We start from the raw sequence: 21,710 nt of genomic DNA on the forward strand, positions 1-21,710 counted from the left end.
TCCCTTTTGCAGATTTATACACAGAATTACACACAGCCATTCTAGAGATAACACATTTCCTAGGAAGTGCAGGAAAAAGCTGTTCATATTATCTCCACTTCTTTTGGCACTTTGGAGAGAACTCATCTCTTGCATCGGCATTGAAAGGCGTTGACGCCGTTCAAAAGAGTGAAAGTATCAGGTAAAGAAAGGGAAGAAAGAGATAAAAAGGATTAAAACGAAAGACTCTAACAGGCCTCGAGAAAACAATATGGAATAATTCGGAAAATAACAAGAGTTGGACAGCAGCGGTCTGGGATTAAAGATGAGTGAGGAGACGAGCACGAATAAATGGAAGAAAAAATAAGAACTTGATTTGCCACCGGATGACACCAAGTCAGGAACCTCTAAAGGAGAGGTCATATCAGTTGCTTCTAATGACGGAGAGGACCGCGTAGCCTATATATTTTAATCCCTTGTCGACGAGAACTGGAAAAAAAATCCAAAGGAAAGCAGCAAAATTTACTCTGGCTGATTTCAGACAAAAGAGTAGAGTTACGAAAATGTTGCAAACTTTGGACCGGGAACGCCTGGGAGAAAACTAAGCGATATGCTCCGAGCTGTCGGAGGAGAGATGGCGTGGAATGACATCAGCTTGAGTGGAGCTTTCAAAGGTAGGAAAGATCATATGGAAATTAAAACCTACAATCTCTTTTCCAGTCAGTTACCGGATCAGAGATGGAATTAATGAAGCCCAATCTTGCGGCGAGGATAGGAATTGTGCCGGCTGACCGAGGCCTGTCGCACTCCTCTCGAACAATGATTAATGACTTACAGATGAAATGAAAAAGTTTTGGTGGAATGAAATAAGACAAGGAAAACCGGAGTACCCGGAGAAAAACCTCTCCCGCCTCCGCTTTGTCCAGCACAAATCTCACATGGAGTGACCGGAATTTGAATCACAGAACCCAGCGGTGAGAGGCCGACGTGCCGCCGCCTGAGCCACGGAGGCACAGAAAAGATCATAATTTGAAGGTCAATTTGGAATTCAAGGGGACAAAGTAGAGGCAAATATTCACTTATAAAAAGAGGAATCAGGGAATGGAATAAATTATCCAGGGAAATGTTCTGTAAATTTGCAAGTTCTTTGAAAGCATTTAACAAAAGACTAGGTAAACAGTTAGGGAATCTGCCACTTGGGCGACAGTGCAAAATGAGGATGAAATGTTGGTTGACTGAATGAATGACTGACCGAGCGAGTTGGCCGTGCGGTTCTGGGCGCGCAGCTGTGAACTTGCATTCGGGAGATATTGGGTTAAACCCCACTTTCGGCTGCAGTCGCAGCCGCTTCAGTGCGGCCAGTATCCAGTATTCGGGAGATAGTGGGTTCGAATCCCACTGTCGGCAGCCCTGAAGATGGTTTCCCGTGGTTTCCCATTTTCACACCAGTCTAATGCTGGTGCTGTACCTTTATTAAGGCCACGGCCACTTCCTTCCCATTCCTAGCCATTTCCTATCCCATAGTCGCCATAAAAACTAGCTGCGATGTAAAGTAAATTGTAATAATACTCACTGATTGATTGATTGATTGATTGATTGATTCTTATGTGGATTCTGAAATGAAGAGTCACGTCTGAGTTGATCGAATTCCACGATAAACAAGAGGGAGGGAGGGAGGGAGGGAGGGAGGGAGGGAGGGAGGGAGGTTCGTTCGTTCGTTCGTTCGTTGGTTCGTTGGTTCGTTGGTTAGTTGGTTGGTTGGTTGGTTGGTTGGTTGGTTGGTTGGTTGGTTGGTTGGTTGGTTGGTTGGTTGGTTGGTTGGTTGGTTGGTTGGTTGGTTGGTTGGTTGGTTGGTTGGTTGATTGGTTGGTTGGTTGGTTGGTTGGTTGGTTTGGTTTGGTTTGGTTTGGTTTGGTTTGGTTTGGTTTGGGTTGGGTTGGGTTGGGTTGGGTTGGGTTGGGTTGGTTGGTTGGTTTGTTCGTTGGTTTGTTTGTTTGTGCAATGAAGGTGCAGCAAAGCTAATGCAAATGAGCTAGCAGTTGCGATCAACAATATTCTGTAAGAAAGAAGTCAGCTCCCGGACGAAACTGCCTTTACACCGGTCTATTTTTAGACCACCTTCGCTGCATGGGAGTAAACGCTGGGTGGATAAAAGAATGTGACAGACATGGAAGCAATGAGAATGATTGCTGGTACAATACAAATATATGGGAACAAAGTCAGGAGTGTATTCGGAATGAGGAGATCAAATCTAAGAGATGAACTCTACTGGCGAAGCTATACACATAAACCGGTGGGGGTCATGTGAGGCGAATGGAGAAGGACAGATTACTTAGGAGAATGATGGACTGGGCCATGGAGTGAAAGAGAAGTAGAAGGAGACCAAGATGACGATTGTGAGACTCAGTTTCTAATTATTTAAAGGTAAAGCCACAGAACTGGTTAGAAATAGAGGATTCTGGAGGCGTGTAGTAAACTCACACAGGCTTGCAGACTTAACGTTGAAAGGCATAACGCCACGCCGTCTCAGAGAGGTCTTGTGGCGACGGCGGGATAGGAATGGGCTAGAAGTGGGAAGGAAGCGGCCGTGTCCTTAATTAAGGTACAGCCTCCCCCCCCCCCACCGCCCCAACACTTGCCTGGTGTGAAAATGGGAAACCACGGAAAACTATCTTCAAGGCTGCCGACAGTGGGGTTCGAATCCACTCTCTTCCGAATGCAAGCTGGTAACTAAGTGATCCAAACCGTACAGCCACCTGCCCGGTGCTATATATTCATTAGTCTATAAACGTGTGCTACCTATCCACTTTGGATTTTGCAATAGAGCATTCTGATGAGACGTTCATAATTTAGCGGTGGGTCCCGTTCGCAGATTTATACACAGAACCAGTCGTTTTAGAAATGATTCATTCACTAGGAAATGCAGGAAAAAGAAGCAGGTCATATTACCTCCACTTCTTTTAGCACTTTGGAGAAAACTCATTCCTGCGTCGACATTGAAGGGCTTTGACGCCGTTCAAAAAAAATGAAAGTATCGGGTAAAGATAGGAAGAGAGTTCAAAGGACTAAAGCGAAAGACTCCAACAGGCCTCGAAAACCCAAAACCAAAACAAACCCCATGGCGCGAAAGACCTGAAGCGCCTTGGGCCTACCAAGCGACCGCTGCTCAGCCCGAAGACCTGCAAATTACGAGGAGTCTTTTGGGCAGCACAACAAATCTTCTCGGCCGTTAATCTTGGTTTTCTAGACAAGATCCGCTGTCTCGCCATCAAAATTCGTGACCTGACCGGGAATGGAACTTGGGCCAGGCATGCTACCTGTGAGTGTCATGATCAACTGAATACTGGAAAGCTAATGAGTATGCTATTGTTTTCTTTATTGACATAGATAAATTGTCATTGAATGATCGTTAGTTAGGCTATACAGCTAACATCAAGCATTTTTTTCCTTTAATCTGTTTTATCGCAGCTTCTTATATCTGTTTGTTTATGAAACTTCAAAATAGTACCTTATTTACTAATAGTCATCTAGTGCTTAAAATCGCGAATAAAACAATTGTTTGATACCTGAAAGTGACTGAGGTAAAAGCAGTGACTGAAACGAAAATTGGTTGAAATAGTCATACTTAATAATGAACAACTCTGAAGGATCCCTGAGGCGTACCAAAAAGGACAGGGTAAAATCCACTTAAAAAATCCACAGTTCTAGCCGTTCAGGCAAGCAACTCAATATTGAAAACATCCGAGGGATATGAGATACGAATTTTAGGTGAATAAAATATAATAAAGTACGAGAATTTAGACCTATTATTCCTAAAAATTACAACCTATTTCTTAACCATCCTTATCGATTACGTCATTAGTTTGCATTTTTCTACCACTAAGAACGCTAATGTGAGACAATGCAGAGTTCCACTGAAGCCCTTATAACTATATCCGATGTGGACATTTATACTAGACTATACTAGTTGGCGTCTGACAGGTAAGGTTGGAGGGAGGAGCAATGCACTTGCCATTTCACGATGTTGCCCCATTCCAGCATTCCTCTCTACATGCTCTTACCCCTCGCTTCCGGCTCACTTGCCCCCTCCTTCATTCTGACCGCTGTGATCTGTTGTAGACTCTTATAAAAACAATCAGGTTCTTATCAGTGACAGTGAGAGGTTTGGCAACTCCAAGAAAGACGAGCTGCCCTGAAGTTTTATCTCCATGACAACCGCAGTCGCCCCACCCTCGTTTCCATGGCAACCACACAGCCACTCCCTTTATCCCGCCTCGGCAGGCAGTAAACGGACCTCCCTCTAAGAAATGTCAGACAACAACACTTATTATTAGCAGTATAAAATATAAAAAATGCCTGAGGGTATTGAAACAAGGAAGACTTTACAGAATTAATTAGGCAAATAAGTAATTTGGCTAGGATTTGAATCACAAAAAAATGTAAAGAAGCCAGGGATTATAGGCTGGTTTTCTAGAACTGCATTTAGTGCCGAAGCGATTTTGAAAAATGGCTTTCTTTAGCTTGATAGAACTATCTAAGACTCAAAATTTGAAACTTTTCCGGGCCCTTTATTCCTTCAACTTTCGGCATAATTTTGGAAATTGCTTAATTTTACGTTTTTCATAGTATGGGGTTCTTTGTAAGAAATGTTTCCAGCATTAAAAAGAACGTGTTACTAAATATCAAACCTTTAACGCAGGGCCTCTCAAACGCCCAAAATCTCACACGTGCAAATCGAGGCGCAAGAGCTCCGTGCACTGTGCATCGTTCCCGCTCGGCTCGACTCGGGCCAACGCTTCGTCTCTGGGCTACTCGGCTGAGCTCGCTTAAGCTCGGCTCTACTCGGCGCAACTCCTCAGCTCGGATTTGGAGCGCGACGTAGCAAGTGCGTTAGAGGGAGACAGGGGGAGCGAGCGAGATAGGCGTGAGGAAAGAGAGAGTAAGCGCTCTGGTGAACCAAGCCAAGTCGTCTTTTGCACCGTGCTTTAACGTATCTAATATGACCGGAGACCGAAAACACAGGATCTTGGAGTCTGTCCTTCTCGTGAAGGCGAGAAGCAGAAACGAGATGGTTGGAGCATAAGAAGAGCTGAAGTTGGTGAGGAAAAGGCCCACCTATTTGGAGATGGCAGTACATGCAGTGTTGCCAACTTAGCGGATTTTCCGCTAAATTTGGCGGAATTAGAAGACTGTCGGCGGAGAAATATATCATTTAGCAGACAGCGGATTTTTTGGCGGAATTCTAGATTTATTATAGCGGAATTTAGCCTTTTATCCATTCTGTGTTTTAAAAAAATTTCTACTCCAGTCTGTCTCCGAGCTATTCTGTATTTCTTGTCAGGAGCTAGCAGTCACACGAGGAAAACATGTTATTTGGATTTGATGTTATGAGACCATGGTATAATAAATTTGTAATGCGTGGGGACAGATAATGAAACTATTTATATTTATGCTATGAAGGAAGACCGTCTAATGAACTGGCCTGTTCTGTGTGTGGGCCTTGAGGTAGAGGATTCACCTAGTTTGCACCCGGTACTAAAACGCTTGCAAGTTTTAGCTCGCCGCCTCACAGGCAGGGAGGCAGCAGGGACGATCCACTTCCTAGCACTAGCACAGCAACAGACGAGTCCGCGTTTGAACTCTTTGATGTAAATGAGGACGACAAATTGACTTTTTAAGAATATTCCTCTCACTAGTTCCAGTGAAACTCAGAGGTCATGTGAGTGTAGATACATACTTTTATTATTATTATTATTATTATTATTATTATTATTATTATGTCCGGCTCCATGGCTAAATAGTTAGCGTGCTGGCCTTTGGTCACAGGGGTCCCGGGTTCGATACCCAGCAGGTTCGGGAATTTTAACCTTAATTGGTTAATTCGCTGGCACGTGGGCTGGGTGTATGTGTCGTCTTCATCAACATTTCATCCTCATCACGATGCGCAGGTTGCCTACTGGAGTCTAGTGGAAAGACCTGCATTTGGCTAGCCGAACTTGTCCTCGGACACTCCCGGCACTAAAAGCCATACGCCATTTCATTATTATTATTATTATTATTATTATTATTATTATTATTATTATTATTATTATTATTATTATTACTGCTCATTTTTATCGCTCATTATTTGAGATCGGATTTCTTGGCGGAATTTCAGCGGATTTTTAGTAGTATTTAGCGGATCTTGAAAATATAAGTTGGCAACACTGAGTACATGTTCCTTGTTTGCGCTCTCTCTCTCTCTCTCTCTCTCTTGCTACCTGTTCGCACAATGATCTGACATCCTTTCGTGTTCATGCTCATGTCCTTCCATATATTGCAGTGCTTGATATGCTGGTTGGCGATACCAAGTGTTTACATGGTATTTTTGTCTTTTGATTTGGGCTGGAACAAATTTGTTATTGTCATTGATCTGCCTCAGATTCATTCGACCAATGCCATTCCATACGCAGCAAGTCCCTGTAATGAATGGTGTGAAAATGCCACTCATAGCGTCAGTTGGTGTATGCATTTCAGTGGCCTCGGCGAACTGATATGTAATAGCAACTTCTGGCTTAGTGAGGAAAGCATCGCAAAATAACCTTACGCTTCATTTCCCTCGTAAGCCTCTTCAGTGATGCTCAGGTCATCTCTGACAACTGATGGTGGGGCTGTTGGAAGATCCAGTCACCCTTAGGGCTCAGTACTCAAAATATACATTTAATTAATTAATTAATTAATTAATTAATTAATTAATTAATTAATTAATTAATCACAGCAATCCCTGACACTTTCTCAAGCGAAATAATTGTACGCCAAAAGGTTACATGGAAACAAACCCCGTGGTCACCCCTCATAATCTAACTGTTCTTTTCCGTGTTTATTCCTTCAGACGTTACTAGCCAGTAAAACACATATAAAGGACATTTCAGTCTGTTGATTTACACCTGCATGTTACATGAAGAGCTTGTAACAGGACTACAGGTTCTCCAGTTGAAATATTTTTATTACTCGGAAATACGAGAAGAATAGCTAACCGAGTCTGTTCCGATAGATAACGACGACGTACTTCATCTGACATTTATTTCACTACCTTATCGCGACATTTGTTATTCCGCCTAATACCGCACCTATTACAAAATATGTTCATCTGATTAGCCTGGAGATATATTGTAACAAAGGGATATTGCCATTGTCAAAATAAATGAACTATTGACGTCACACGGGAGATAGCCAGAGGGTTGGTGTCGCACTTGCAAAGAGCACCGGACCACTCCTAACAATGACGGTCACTCTTCACGTGCACAGTCGTTCAATCAATCAATCAATCAATCAATCAATCAATCAATCAATCAATCAATCAATCAATCAATCAATCAATCAATCAATCAATCAATCAATCAATCAATCAATCAATCAATCAATCAATCAATCACCACTGATCTGCATTTAGGACATTCGCCCAGGTGGCAGATACCCAATATATTGCTCACCTAACCTTTTCTTAAAAAATTACCAATAATTTGGAAATCTATTGAACATCTCCCTTTGTAAATTATTGCAATCCCTAACTTCCCTTACTATAAACGAATAGTTGCCCAAGTTTTCCTCTTGAATTCCAACTATATCTTCATATTGTGATCTCTCTATTTTTTAAAACACCACTCAAATTTATTCGTCTGCTAATGTCATTCCACACCATCTCCCCACTGACAGCTCGGAACATACCAAGTAATCGACCAGCTCGTCTCCTTTCTCCTAAGTACCGATTAAGTGGCTTTACGTTCCCGATCACGTAAATGTGAGTTCGCATTCGGGAGATACTGGGTTCGAATCAGACTGTCGGCAGCCCTGAAGATGATTTTCCGTGGTTTCCCACTTTCACACCGGGCAAATGCTAGGACTATATCTTAATTAAGGCCACGATCGCTTCCTTTCCACCCCTAGCCCTGCCCTATTCCATCGTCGCCATAAGACCTATCTGCGTCAATGCGATGTAAAGCAGCTTGTAAAAAAAGTACCTTCCCGTCTTCCCGGCCCTCACTTTGCAAACCTTTTCGTAACACTACTCTTTTGTCGGAAATCATCCAGAAGAAATCGAGCTGCTTTCATGTGGATTTGTTTCCAGTTCGCGAATCAAGTTGTCCTGGTGTGGTTCCCATACACTGGAAGCATACTCTAATTGGGGTCTTACCAAAGACTTGTATCCCCTCCCCTTTACATCCTTACTACAACCTCTAAATACCCTCGTAACCATGTGCAAAGAGATCTGTACCCCTTTATTTTACAGGATGAAATAATGCTTCACTTACTCTAATTCTCTGAGTTTTATTTCCTAGAAAAACAGCCACCAATTCAGTCACTCTTTTGTCAAGTCCAGTTGACTCATTTTTTCCTGTAGTAGTTTTCCTGCTTCTAGTGATATTATTTAAATTAATGTACATTTAATGCAGTGAAGTATAGAGAATGCTTAATATGTGCACCTATGACGGTCATGTTCCGATAATTCAACATAGCTGTAAATATAGCATTTATTCTCTTTTTTTGCTAGTTGCTTTACGTCGCACCGACACAGATAGGTCTTATGGCGACGATGGGATAGGAAAGGCCTAGGGGTTGGAAGGAAGCAGCCGTGACCTTATTAAGGTACATCCCCAGCATTTATTTGATGGTGTGAAAATGGGAAACCACGAAAACCATCTTTAGGGCTGCCGACAGTGGGATTCGAACCCACTGTATCCCGGATGCAATTATAGCTTTAATCAAAAATCGTGGCACATCATTCATCAGTCCCAAGTCAGTAGCCATCTCGTATTATTCAACACTACAAACAAAAAGAACAAAGAGGAGAGATAGAAGAAAGAAAACGAAAGAGTAATGATGTATCTACTGTTGCCAACTTAACTTTTTACTTACTCTCAACAAAAGCGACACCTTGCCGCAATTATGGGTGACCACAAGTACCCGGAATACAGTGACGATGATAATAATAATAATAATAATAATAATAATAATAATAATAATAATAATAATAATAATAATAATAATAATAATAATAATAATAACAATAATAATAATAATAATAATAATAATAATAATAATAATAATAATAATACGTGCATCTGTGAGCATCGTATTGTAACATATCCTCACCGCCATATCGAAGACAAAGCAAAGTCACCATCGTGCAGGCCATGAAGGCCCTTGGAGGAGTGGAAGGTAAAGGCTTCCACCATTGTTAACCTTGGCACGTGATGGGGTAGAGTGGTTAGCTCTATGCCCGGCCACCTTTGCCCCCAGAAATCAACCTGCTACTCATTTTTGGTGTAAGCTGAGTGAACCTCAGGGCCATATGCACCTCCGGAAGTGGAAATCTCGACTTCCTGACAGGGATTCGAGCTCACGTCCTTCCAGGCGAACCGAGCACGCCTTTACCGCCTCGGCCAGGCAACTCCTCATCAGCATATCAAGTTCGATGAAAATGAAACAGTCATGTTCAATCAATTCAACATAGCTTTCATTATAGCACGCATTGAGCATTCTCTATTTTTCACTGCATAAAATATACTTTAATTTGAATAATATCACTAGAAAAATTAATACTGGCAAAAATAAATGGAATTGTACAAGACAAGAGTGAATGAATGGGTGGCTTTACTTGATTTGATGTTATTAGCTTTACGTCCCACAAACCACATTTACGGTCTTCGGGGACGCCGAGGTACCGGAATTTAGTCTCATAGTTGTTCTTTTACGTGCCAGTAAATCTACCGACACGAGCCCCTTCAAATACCACCGGACTGAGCCAGTTGAGAAGGCCAGCGTCTCAACCATCTGAGCCACTCATCTCGGCGGAATATATTACAATTTTGTTTTAATATATAATGAGTCATTATCTAATGATAAGAATATAAATCGTGATTTAAGGTTGTCAAAGAATCCATCAAAATATTTAATGAGAGATATTGTAGTCCACCTTCGTGGTGTAGTGGTTAGTGTGATTGGCTGCCACCCCCGGGGGCCCGGTATCGATTCCCGGCTCTGCCACGAATTTGAAAGGTGGTACAAGGGCTGGAACGGGGTTCACTCAGCCTCTGGAGGTCAACTGAGTATACGGGGTTCGATGCCCACCTCAGCCATCCTGGAAGTGGTTTTCCGTGGTCCCCCACTTCTCCTCCAGGCAAATGCCGAGATAGTACCTAACCTAAGGCCACGGCCGGTTCCTTCTCTCTTCCTTGTCTATACCTTCCAATCTCCCTCCCCCTCCCACAGGAACCCTGTTGAGCACGGAAGGTGAGACCGCCTGGGCGAATTACTGGTCCTCCTCCTCAGTTGTATCCTCCGACCGAAAGTTTCGCGCTCCAGAACACTGACCTTGAAGTGGTAGAGGTGGGATCCCTCGCTGAGTCCGAGGGAGGAATAACTCTTGAGTGTAAACAGATTAAGAAAGAAAGAAAGAAAGAGAGAAGAGATGTTATACATCTGTGAACGAAAGGCCCAGCTTCTTGAGATAGAAACTCGTGTCCTTAAACGAAGTTCCCTTGGCTCCGAAGAGAAGTCCCCTTATTTCTCATGCGTAACCAATTGTGTTATAGCTCTCGCTTAAGTGAAGGGCGCATTGGCAGTAGATGGGTCTCACCATCAATGCCTGGTCCGAGTTGACCATCCTATAGGAGACATGTCTTTTCCTTAGGGTTCATAATATCAGCTGGCCAGGTCGATCCATCTTCTGAAAAGCAGTGCACTTCCTCATGAACTTCCCACTTTGCATTCCGCAGAGCCATCGCAATGATAGAAAGGGCCTTATGATAGCGAATGTTCCTCTGTAAGTCTCCCTTGGAGCAGTAGCCCAACATATTGCCCAGATTCTCAGGTTGGCAACCACCCTGCTCCAGCTATTACTACTAAACCTAATCTCAACCCAAACCAGGCCACTCCCAACGCCCACCCCGCAACACCATGACACCCGTAAGTAACCGCCTCCATCAAGCAACCAACCCCACAAAGTCCAGCGTAAGAACCACGAAAACTCCTCACTTCCTCCTATAACAGCCAACGCACATCCTACTACAGTCAAAACCCTGAATCAATCAAATACATCCCCACAAAACAGAAATCACCTTCACCTTAAAAAAAAGCAGCACTGGAAACATGCGGGATGCACTCGGAAATTGCTGCAATTTCACATGCTGTTTTCTAAACTAAAAACAGTGTCACCAATAACGACACACCCAAATGTGTGATTTAAATGCACACATTCCGGCGAACAATCCAGCAACAGGGCCCGATACAGTTAAGCAACATCGGGCGTGGTCAGGGTTTGGATGGGTCACCATATAGGCTTGACCCTTGCCGCTGGTCCGAAAAAGAAATAATCTTAATACACCATGGCACACAACGCGCAATGTAACATTGTTCACCATATTTTCACTTAACGCTAATCTTGATACAGACCATTAAACTCACTATTTCTTCTTCTTCTTCTTCTCGATATTATTATTATTATTATTATTATTATTATTATTATTATTATTATTATTATCAAAATTATAAATTTATTGTTCGTATGCTTATTTTCCTAAACAGGCCAGCAGAGGAGCGCGATTAAGCGACACAGGTATTGGCACCGTAAAAGGTCCCCCTCGGGGGTGCCCAAACTGGACATATGGGTTCACATCCTGGATGGTGACATTTAATGGTAGACTGTGAACGCCCTGGTACCGTTCTCACTGCTGATGTATCGCATGAAATCCTTAAAATTGCGTTAGTCCACTGTGACGACGAAAGTCCTCTTTTATCAAGCCTCGGCATCTGGTGAGTTCATTCTCAGTTCCGAATCGCAACAACCATAACCTATTGTTTCACTGATTATTTATTTATTTATTTATTTATTTATTTATTTATTTATTTATTTATTTATTTCCCCAATTGGGGATTTGCGCTGAGGACAATGTATAGAGTAAAACAAGATAGATTTTAAAAGTAATTGTTGAGCTGATTACATAATGGTTGGTTCTCTTGGCATATGTTTTTGCATTAAAAATGTCTCTTGATAATGCCTGATCGAGGGTAAAAGACTCGGAGAAGTTAAGGGCACAGTAGCAGTGATTACTGTAGTGAAAACCCTCAACCGAGCTTATCTGTCTACTGCAGGGCCTCTCAGGGTGCATGCGCGTGGTGCATGCACTGTGCACGGTGCAAAAGACGACTTGGCTTGGTTGACCAGAGTGCAGACCCCCCACTCCTCGATTTGGAGCAATAGCGCTAACTCTCTCTTTCCTTACGCCTCTCTCGCTCGCTCCGCCTGTCTCCCTCTGCTCCACTTGCGCCGTAGCGCTCCAAATCCGGGCTGAGTTGAGCCGAGTATAGCCGAGTAGAGCCGAGCATAGCCGAGTAGCCCAGAGACGAAGTGTTGATCCGAGCCATACCGAGCGGTACCGATGCACAGTGCACGGAGCTCTTGCGCCTCGCTCTGCACGCGTGAGATTTTGGGCGTTTGAGAGGCCCTGGTCTACTGCCATCACATAGAATTCTTCTTTGTTTAACATGTAGTTGGTTCAGTACGTACGTCCGGCTCCTTCGTTGTCCTGACATTCACTTCAGAGAGCCTTGCGATCGATTTCCGACTGGCACGGGGACTGGGTGATTGTTTTAATCTTAATATGCTCCTCTTCATTTGCATGCAACACATCATACTACCAATAGTGAACACACTCCTCCAGGCAGGGTTGGGATCAGGAAGGGCATCCAACGTTAAAACTGGATCGAATCACCTTCAAGTGCCGACCCCACTATACAGGTGCATTGTTAGTGATGTTCTCGAGGAAATCATCTCAGAAGTAGCGCGACAAAAAGTTTATAGGACGAGGAAACAACGTGATGTACAGTAGTGAGAAATATGAGATATTCGAAAACAGACCTCGCTCTGTGCGTGTGGGGTGGGGGGTCAGGTCAACCCGCCGTCGCAATAAATCACGGTACAATCAAGCAGTCACTACTGATGCGCATTCGAAGCAGTCGCCCATGTGGCCTTTTCTTAAATGATTGCAAAGAATTTGGAAATTGGTTGAACATCATCTCTCATGGTAAAGTATTCTAATCCGTAACTCCCCTTCCTATAAACGAATATTTGTCCCAATTTTTTTTCTTGAATTCCAACTTCTTCATAATTTGATCCTTCCTACTTTTGAATACACCACTCAAGCTTATTCGTTTACTAATGTCATTCCACTCCATCTCTCTACTGGCAGCTCGGAACATACCACTTAGTCGAGTAGCTCGTCTCCTTTCTACCAAGTCTTCCCAGCTCAAATTTTGCAACAAATTTTTAACGTTATTCTTTTGTAGGAAATCACCCAGAACAAATCGGGCTGCTTCTCTTTGGATTTCTCCCAGTTCTCGAATCATGTAACCCGTATGAGGGTCCCATACACTGGAACCATGCTCTAGTTGGGGTCTTACCAGAGATTTGCATGCCCTCTCCTTTACACCCTTACTACAAAACGTAAACACCCTCATAATCATGTGCAGATTTGTCTACCCTTTATTTACAATCCCATTTATGTGATTACCTCAATTAAGATTTTTCCAATATATTAACACCTAAATACAATGATTCTCATAAGGAAATTTCATCCCATCAACGCAGTAATTAAAACTGAAATAACTTTTCCTATTTTTGAAACTCACACCTTGACTCTCAATCCCATTTATCATCATACCATCTCACAACAATAACGAGGTCATTTCGCAGTTGCTCACAATCTTCTAACTTCTTTATTACTCTATACAGAAAAAAAGCCCTACCTATGATTCCAGTTCTTATCTCATATCATTTATATATATATATATATAAAAGAATATTAAGGTCGAATAATATTGCCTTGAGGAATTCCCCTTTTCAGGATGAGAAAGAGCTTCGCCTGCTGTAATTCTCGGAGTTCTATTTGCTATTCAGCCATCCCTTTTTTCTAGTCCAATTGCACTCATTTTTGCCAGTCGTCTCCCATGATCTTCGTAGCCAGTCCCCGTGCCCTTATCAATGATAACGGAGGGAGGTTTGGACATTATACGTAAGACATAATTTCGTGTGGTATACTGTCCATGGCTAAATGGTTAGCGTGCTGGCCTTTGGTCCAGGGGTCCCGGGTTCGATTCCCGGCAGGATCAGGACCCTCCCGGCGCTAAAAGCCATGCGCCATTTCATTTCATGTGATATACTGGTTCGTTCTTTTTTTGTGTGTAATCAGGATTAATGTACTATGTTGAATTGTAGTAAAATGAATTGTAAAGCGTTTTCGAACCCATGTCTAAAGTCTATAGGCCTAACACATGTTCTTCTACGTGTGAGGATTATGGCCTGAATGTTTGACCGTACATTATTGGTACATCCTGTATTGCTTAGAGAGAAACGCTCTCTAGATATCCGCACACTTGTGTTCTGCAGATCGCTTAGTTAAAGTGCTACTGCACCAACTTATCTCCTATTACAGGCAATGGCGCCTGGCACTACAATACAGAAAATATTCATGAAGTGTTTATGACGTAACAGCAACCTGCATTGTCTAGCTCGGCTGACCGACGTATAGCATTAAGTCTCTCAGATCAACAAACTGATAAAACATTATTGACACAGAAACACTTGATAGTACACTCATGTCCATGAGTTAAGGGATCTTCGAGATCCACGAGAAATCATTGCGTCACGGCGATGATGTGCGAACTAAACTGTGGCTGGACGACACAGAAGCACGTGAAAGACCTGGCAGCTCAGTAAGAGGCCGATTAGTGTAGTAGCGGTAATTGGGAATTAGAAAAGTGTGTGTGGGGGGGGGGGGTGCACAAAACCTACAGACAACAAAAAATACCGCAGTTTAGGGGGACATAGTGGGGGAAAGGGGTAGAAAACAATATTTTTTTAAAGCTACAAAATAGTAAATTCTTTATACTCTCGGAGCGAATTTTGACAGAGAAGTAAATGTTGACAAGCTGGTTTTCTCTTTTTAAATTTTGCTTTACGTCGCACCGACACAGGTAGGTCTTATGGCGACGATGGGAAAGGAAAGGCCTAGGTGTGGGAGGGAACAGGCCATGGCCTTAGTTAAGGTACACTACATGCATTTGCCTGGTGTGAAAATGGGAAACCACAGATACCATCTTCAGGGCTGCGGACAGTGGGGTTCGAACCCACTATCTCCCGGTTTCAAGCTCACAGCTGCGCGCATCTAACCGCACAGCCAACTCACCCGATGTTTTTTTTGCTGTTTTGTTTTACGTCGCACCGACACAGATATGTCTTATGGCGACGATGGGATAGGAATGGCCTAGGAATTGGAAGGAAGCGGCCGTGGCCTTAAAGTTACAGCCCCGGCATTTGCCTGGTGTGAAAATGAGAAACAACGGAAAACCATCTTCAGGTCTGCCGAAGGTGGGGCTCGAGCCCACTATCTCCCGATTACTCGCCCGATGTTGAGAGTTTACTAACTTAACTGTGGTATTAATAGTTTTTGAGATTTTTTTTTTTTTGATATGTGCTTTACGTCGCACGGACACAGATATGTCTTACGGCGACGATGGGATAGGAAAGGTCTAAGAATTGGAAGGAAGCGGCCGTGGCCTTAATTAAGGTACAGCCCCAGCATTTGCCTGGCGTGAAAATGGGAAACCACGGAAAACCATCTTCAGGGCTGCCGACAGTGGGGCTCGAACCCATTATCTCCCGATTACTGGATACTGGCCGCACATAAGCGACTGCAGCTATCGAGCTCGGTTTTTGAGATTTTGATTCAATACTCTACAATAAACTTTCACCAAAGAAACACTTAGACATGTATGACAATTAAATACAAGTACGGCATGGTTAGTGAATACAAAGCCATTCTTGGCTACACAGTAAGAAAGTAACAGGCACTAGATAAAATAATAATGTTATTGAGTTTACGTCCCACTAATTATTTTTACGGTTTTCGGAGACGCCAGGGTGCTGGAAATTAGTGCCACACGAGTTCCTTTACTGCCAGTAAATCTACCGACACGATACTGTCGTATCTGAGCACCTTCAAATACCGCCGAACTGAGCCAGGATCGAACCTGCCAAGTTGGGGTCAGAAAGCCAGCGCCTCAACCGTTTGAGCCACTCAACCCGGACGAGGAAATATCTTGGCATGAAGGAGTTTCATAGCTTTTTTTTTTAATAATCTCCAATTTTGAGTGACTAAAATAGAGTAATAATTTATGTCTCCATAAAGTTGAGGGGCTTCCGTTCTTCCCCTCCCCCACAGAAGCAGAATATATACGGGGAAGGTGAGAGGTCTTCTGACGTCTAACGCAACCCCTATTAATTTAAGAAAGAGGGTCGCTAAATGTTTTGTGTGGTATGTGGCGTCATAAGGAGCTGGAACATGGACGTTAAGGCAGAAAGATACAAAGTAATTGGAAAATTTTGAGATATGGTTGCGGAGAAGAATGGGAAAAAAATGAAGATGACAAATAAGGTGAGAAATGATGAAGTGCTAAGAATTGTAGGAGAGAAGAGACATCTGATGAAAATTATAAAGAAGAGGAAAATATCCTGATTGGGTCAAATCCTACGTAGAAACTGTCTTCAACAGAGGGTGATGGAGGGAAAAATAGATCGAAAAAGATAGATTGGTAGATAGATAGAAAGATAGATAAATAGATTTATCATCAACAGGTTATTTTCCCAGTTAAAGATTAATCAATAAAACATAATATACAACAAATACACCTTAAATAAATAACACTAATTTCCTAAAATAATAACCAAGTTCACACTAAATCTAGAAACCTTTATGTATGCATATTTACAACACCTTAAATAAAATAAATAAATAAATAAATAAATAAATAAATAAATAAATAAATAAATAAATCTCAGGGAACATGCATGATCCGGGGTTTTAATTAAAAATATGCTAATCTGATACAAAATTGCATGCAGAATTCAAAAATGTGATCAGAATGTACAAATAATAACTCCAAACATGATAAAAATCTACGAAAATGTCACGTCACGCAAGTACGCGATCTCATTGGCCTGACGTCATCGTACAGGTTGACTGAATTAGCAGACGAAATAACACGTAGTGTGCTGTAAGAAGCAGGATACACTTCGCGTATTTCTACTTTACGTTAGTGTCTAGTATGGTTAAATTCGAGGTCTATACATTGGATAATAATCTGAGTGGTATATTTTAGACTTAAAATGAATCCTGCGCAGACAGTGAGGCAGAAAACTTATAAATGGTGTAGTGTTCCGATGTGCAATAACATATCGCATACCATCCCAAACAAATTGTTTATAAACGTTCCAAAGACGCTAAAACTAGGGAGAAATGGATTTTGGCGAGCTGGAGAAATGCTGGTGATATATCGGAAAAGTCTACAGTTTATTTTTTTGAAGATTTTAACGTAAGATGAATTTGTTTGAATTTTCAAATCACTTTTCCATGTCAGCTGTTCTAGTGGTAAAACTTTAAATTTTAATGTATGATGCTTTATTTAAATGCTTCAATTACATCTTGGAATATGAAAGTAATAAACGGTGCATTAAATAATGCTGATTATTAAAGTATTCTCCAAACCTAACCTATGTTTTGGGTGATCCATGTCAAGATAATAAATCAAAGGGGTTATGAACCATTTTGACAGCTCTAATTCTACCAATATATCTTGGCATGGGACAGTTATGTATGTCTTTATTGAAGAGCTTAATTGGTAAAGAAATTTAGGCTATATCCAAATACCCTATAATGTAACAAGGAATAGGCGTGTACATCATGAAAGGAAACGACGTGAATTTAACAAATGTATAACTCTACACAAAACCAATGCTTGTCTGTTGGAGTCTTATAAGTTAACAATGCTCAATTATAATAATTATCATAATATTAATGAAATAAATAACATAATTGCACACAGGTGAAAATAGTGATGCAGGTGTTTAAAATATAATCCAACTTAGCCTAAGTTTTAGGTTATACAAGCCAAGTCATTAAACCGAAGGGTAAAAATACCGCGCGAGTTGGCCGTGCGGTTAGGAGCGCGCAGCTGTGAGCTCGCATCCGGGAGATAGTGGGTTTTGAACCCCACTGCCGGCAGCACTGAAGATGGTTTTCCGTGGTTTCCCATTTTCACACCAGGCAAATGCTGAGGCTGTACCTAAGGCCACGGCCGCTTTGTTCCCATTCCTAGGCCTTTCCTGTCCCATCGTCGCCATTATGTGACGGTGTGACGTAAAGCAAACAGCAAAAAAAAAAAAAAATTAAAGTCACAGCACCCAAAGACATTCCTGTATTGAGCGACTAAAATGTCACCAGGACACTTTTCTTTCCTGATATGCTCAGCTTGTTAAAAGCCAAATGTAATTAATGTTACTGGCTTCACGCCCTGCTAACTACTTCTACGATTTTCGGAGACGCCGATGTGCAGGAATTTAGTCCTGCAGGAGTTATTTTACGTGCCAGTAAATCTACCGACACGAGGCTGACGTATTTGAGCACCTTCAACTACCACCGGACTGAACCAGGATCGAACCTGCCAAGTTGGGGTCAGAAGGCCAGCACCTCAACAGTCTGAACCACTCAGCCCGACTTGTGAAAACTAGATGAAGTCATATTTACCTTTATCATGTTTAACTTTTTCCCTCCACAAAGATATTTAATTCTCTTTCATGGGCCTCGGAAGTGGATAGGCCAGTTGTCCCAACCATAAATATATATTTTTTTGGGAATGATAGATTATAGCCCTATAGTACTATGATCTTTCTTTCTTTCTTAATCAGTTTATCCTTCAGGGTTGGTTTTCTCTCGGACTCAGCGAGGGATTTCACCTCTACCACTTCAAGGGCAGTGTCCTGGAACGTGAGACTTTGAGTATGGTGCAACTGGTGAGGAGGGCCATTACCTCGCCCAGGAGGCCTCACCTGTTATGCTCAACAGGGGCCTTGTTGGAGGATGGGAGGATCGGAAGGGATATACAAGGAAGAGGAAAGGAAACGGCCGTGGCCTTAGGTGCCTGGAGGAGAAGTAGGAAAATATGAAAAACCACTTCGAGGATGGCTGAGGTGGGATTCGAAACCCTTCTACTCACTTGACCTCCCGAGGCTGAGTAGACCCCGTTCCAGCCCTCGTACTATTTGTTTTCAACTTTCATGGCAGAGCCGGGAATCGAAACCGGGCCTCCGGGAGTGGCACACATTAACCACTACACCACAGAAGCGGACTAGTACTATAATGCTACCTATATGTTTATGTTAGTGCTGAAATCCGATTTTTTACTTTACTAATGCTGAAAGCCCGGAAATGTAATGTTATTCTTTAATAGGGGAATCAGTCTAGAAGGAAATGTTGAAAGTGATGTGATATCTATCCAGGTTCGTTGTTATCCTAATACTATGGGTTACAGTACATTGCACGTATATAAAAGATGCCACTTACAAACTTGTTTTTTATCCGCGAAATTCTGCGGCCACAAAAGTCACTATTTTTCAAGAATGATGACATCTACACATGATAGATTGTCTGATTGTGCTGTTTTGAACCTTTCTTCTGTCATTTTGAAGTTATTCGCGATCATGAATAATAAACAATCGGCTTTTAGCAAGGGCTGATGCACAACGGCTGGTAGAGTTCCATGCGGTACTGGATCGTGACGTCACAGCGCGCCGCTTACGTCAGAGGCCGTTTCACTCGCCTTGCGGAAAGGCACTATTAAATATTTTTTTAATGGTAGAAAACAAGGCAACATACCACAATGTAATACGTTTACGTACTATTTCATTGGTGTACTTTTCAAAAAAAATATTTTTGAAAATGATGCATGTTCCCAATTGACATTATAGGGAGAAGCTATGAACAACTGAAACAAGATGCTAAGGACAGAGTATTATGGAGGATGTACAGTTGATACCTGTTTCAAGACAGATTTAGGAGAATAATAATAATAATAATAATAATAATAATAATAATAATAATAATAATAATAATAATATGTGTGCCTTCCATTAACCATATTTACTGTTTCATGAGACGTTGGGTCCCAAATGGTATCCCGCAGGGTGTTCTATTAGTGCTAGTAATTCTAGCGACACGAAGCCGGCGTAATATCACTATCCTGAGCCGTAAACAAACCCGCCAATTTGGATTCAGAGCTTTTTTTTAATTCAAACGACGCCGGATAAGATTGCCGAACGGCCTAGGGATTTTAGCGGCATCTGGTTTATTCCTCAAGCTCGCAGCCCCGAGATTTGTATTCAACACATATCTTTATTTACATAAAACACAGCAGATCACCAGCCATCACAGACATAAGCAATGGTAAATGTATCCTCAACTTAGCGTTGGTGACAGAAAGGTATCCGACCGTAAAATTGAACATAATCCACATGCTATGCCAACCCCAAAGAAATCGACCAAGACCAGGAAGAAGAACATGAGGAAGTTTTACTATACACACGGTAGAAAATACGTAACCTAAAACAAAAACGATTAAGATGGATCCTTACAGTAAACTATCAGCTAGGCACGCGGACTTCGGGCAGTTATTGGGGGAGGGGGGGGGTGATTAACATGAACACAGGCATGTGAAATGAAGAAAAATTATTAATGCAAACATTCCTATATAATAACAACATTCAAAACAAAAAGAAAAAACGTAGAAAAATAATGGAGCTTATTTCTCAAATACATTTTGAACGAGTCTCATGAACGCAGTTTTCAATAATATTCACACGTAAAAAGAAAAATAGAACTTGATTCATGAATAAATATTTTGAAGGAATGTTTTATGTACGAAGCTATCAAAAATAATCACAAGGAAAAAAGTAGAACTTGCTTCATAACTACAATTTCTGAATAAATGTACTATTACTGTTCATTTCATGATACGAAATGTGAAAAGCTCTATCACCAAATGTACCGCCTGAACAGTCTTCACTGGGAAATATTCTCTGAAGGAATGCCCGCTTTCTGATATCATTTATTTATATAAAACCATCTAACACTTCCAGATTTAACGCCTTAGCAGCCTCTGAAAACAACCAAACTCCACGTTTCAAGGGGACTTAACGTCTAGGAGGAGAATTTTTGGAGGGGCAAAATGGCACTCTGCCCTTCCCCTAAGATAATTTGAGGGGAGGGGGGCAGAAAACGTCTTCCCTCTCCCAAAGTTGGCGCCACTGCAATCAGCTAACCTCAGAGAAAGAAGAAGAGAACCGACAGTCATTTTTTTCTTTCAGACATGAACAAGGGCCCACGATTTTCCAGGTACCCCCTTGATCTCTTCTTGTATGCTTTCTGGCTAACACTGTAATGGACTTGAGAAGTATAATGTTTAACTTACAGATTCCTGAACAGTTGTGATCCTAGCAGGCATAAGCCGAGAAGTTAGTAAGCACAACTCAATGACGGACACATAACCACTGCGTGATGTTCGATGACAGCGCGAACACCATACTGGCAGGTAGAAGTCGGCCTGACTCTCTCATACTTCACTATCTTATCTCTGTAAGTCTATCCGCTAGACACTGACGTGGACTGATACACAATATGTTAGACAAGAAGGGAATTACTCAGCCGTTAATTTCCGGGTGTTCTACTCTATTCCAAGAATACACAGTATCTAGACTACCTTGCCCATAGAACTCTGAAGTCTGCCCTGACCTTTTTCCCAATTACCTGTGGTAGGCATTAATGTAAATCAGCCCGGTTTACGGTCGGATACCCTTCCTGATG

General features: G+C 42.0%; 1 protein-coding gene across 1 annotated transcript in view; it reads right to left on the reverse strand.

Moving 5' to 3' along the window:
* The window catches only part of fdl (fused lobes), a 244,060-nt gene extending 222,642 nt beyond the window's left edge, over positions 1-21,418 (reverse strand). Inside the window, exon 1 of the mRNA XM_067147683.2 lies at positions 21,319-21,418. The gene's annotated coding sequence lies outside the window, so the exon portion shown is untranslated. The remainder of the gene's footprint in view (positions 1-21,318) is intronic.
* Positions 21,419-21,710: the final 292 nt, after the last annotated feature.

Source organism: Anabrus simplex, chromosome 5, assembly GCF_040414725.1.
Source record: "Anabrus simplex isolate iqAnaSimp1 chromosome 5, ASM4041472v1, whole genome shotgun sequence".
NCBI lineage: Eukaryota > Metazoa > Arthropoda > Insecta > Orthoptera > Tettigoniidae > Anabrus > Anabrus simplex.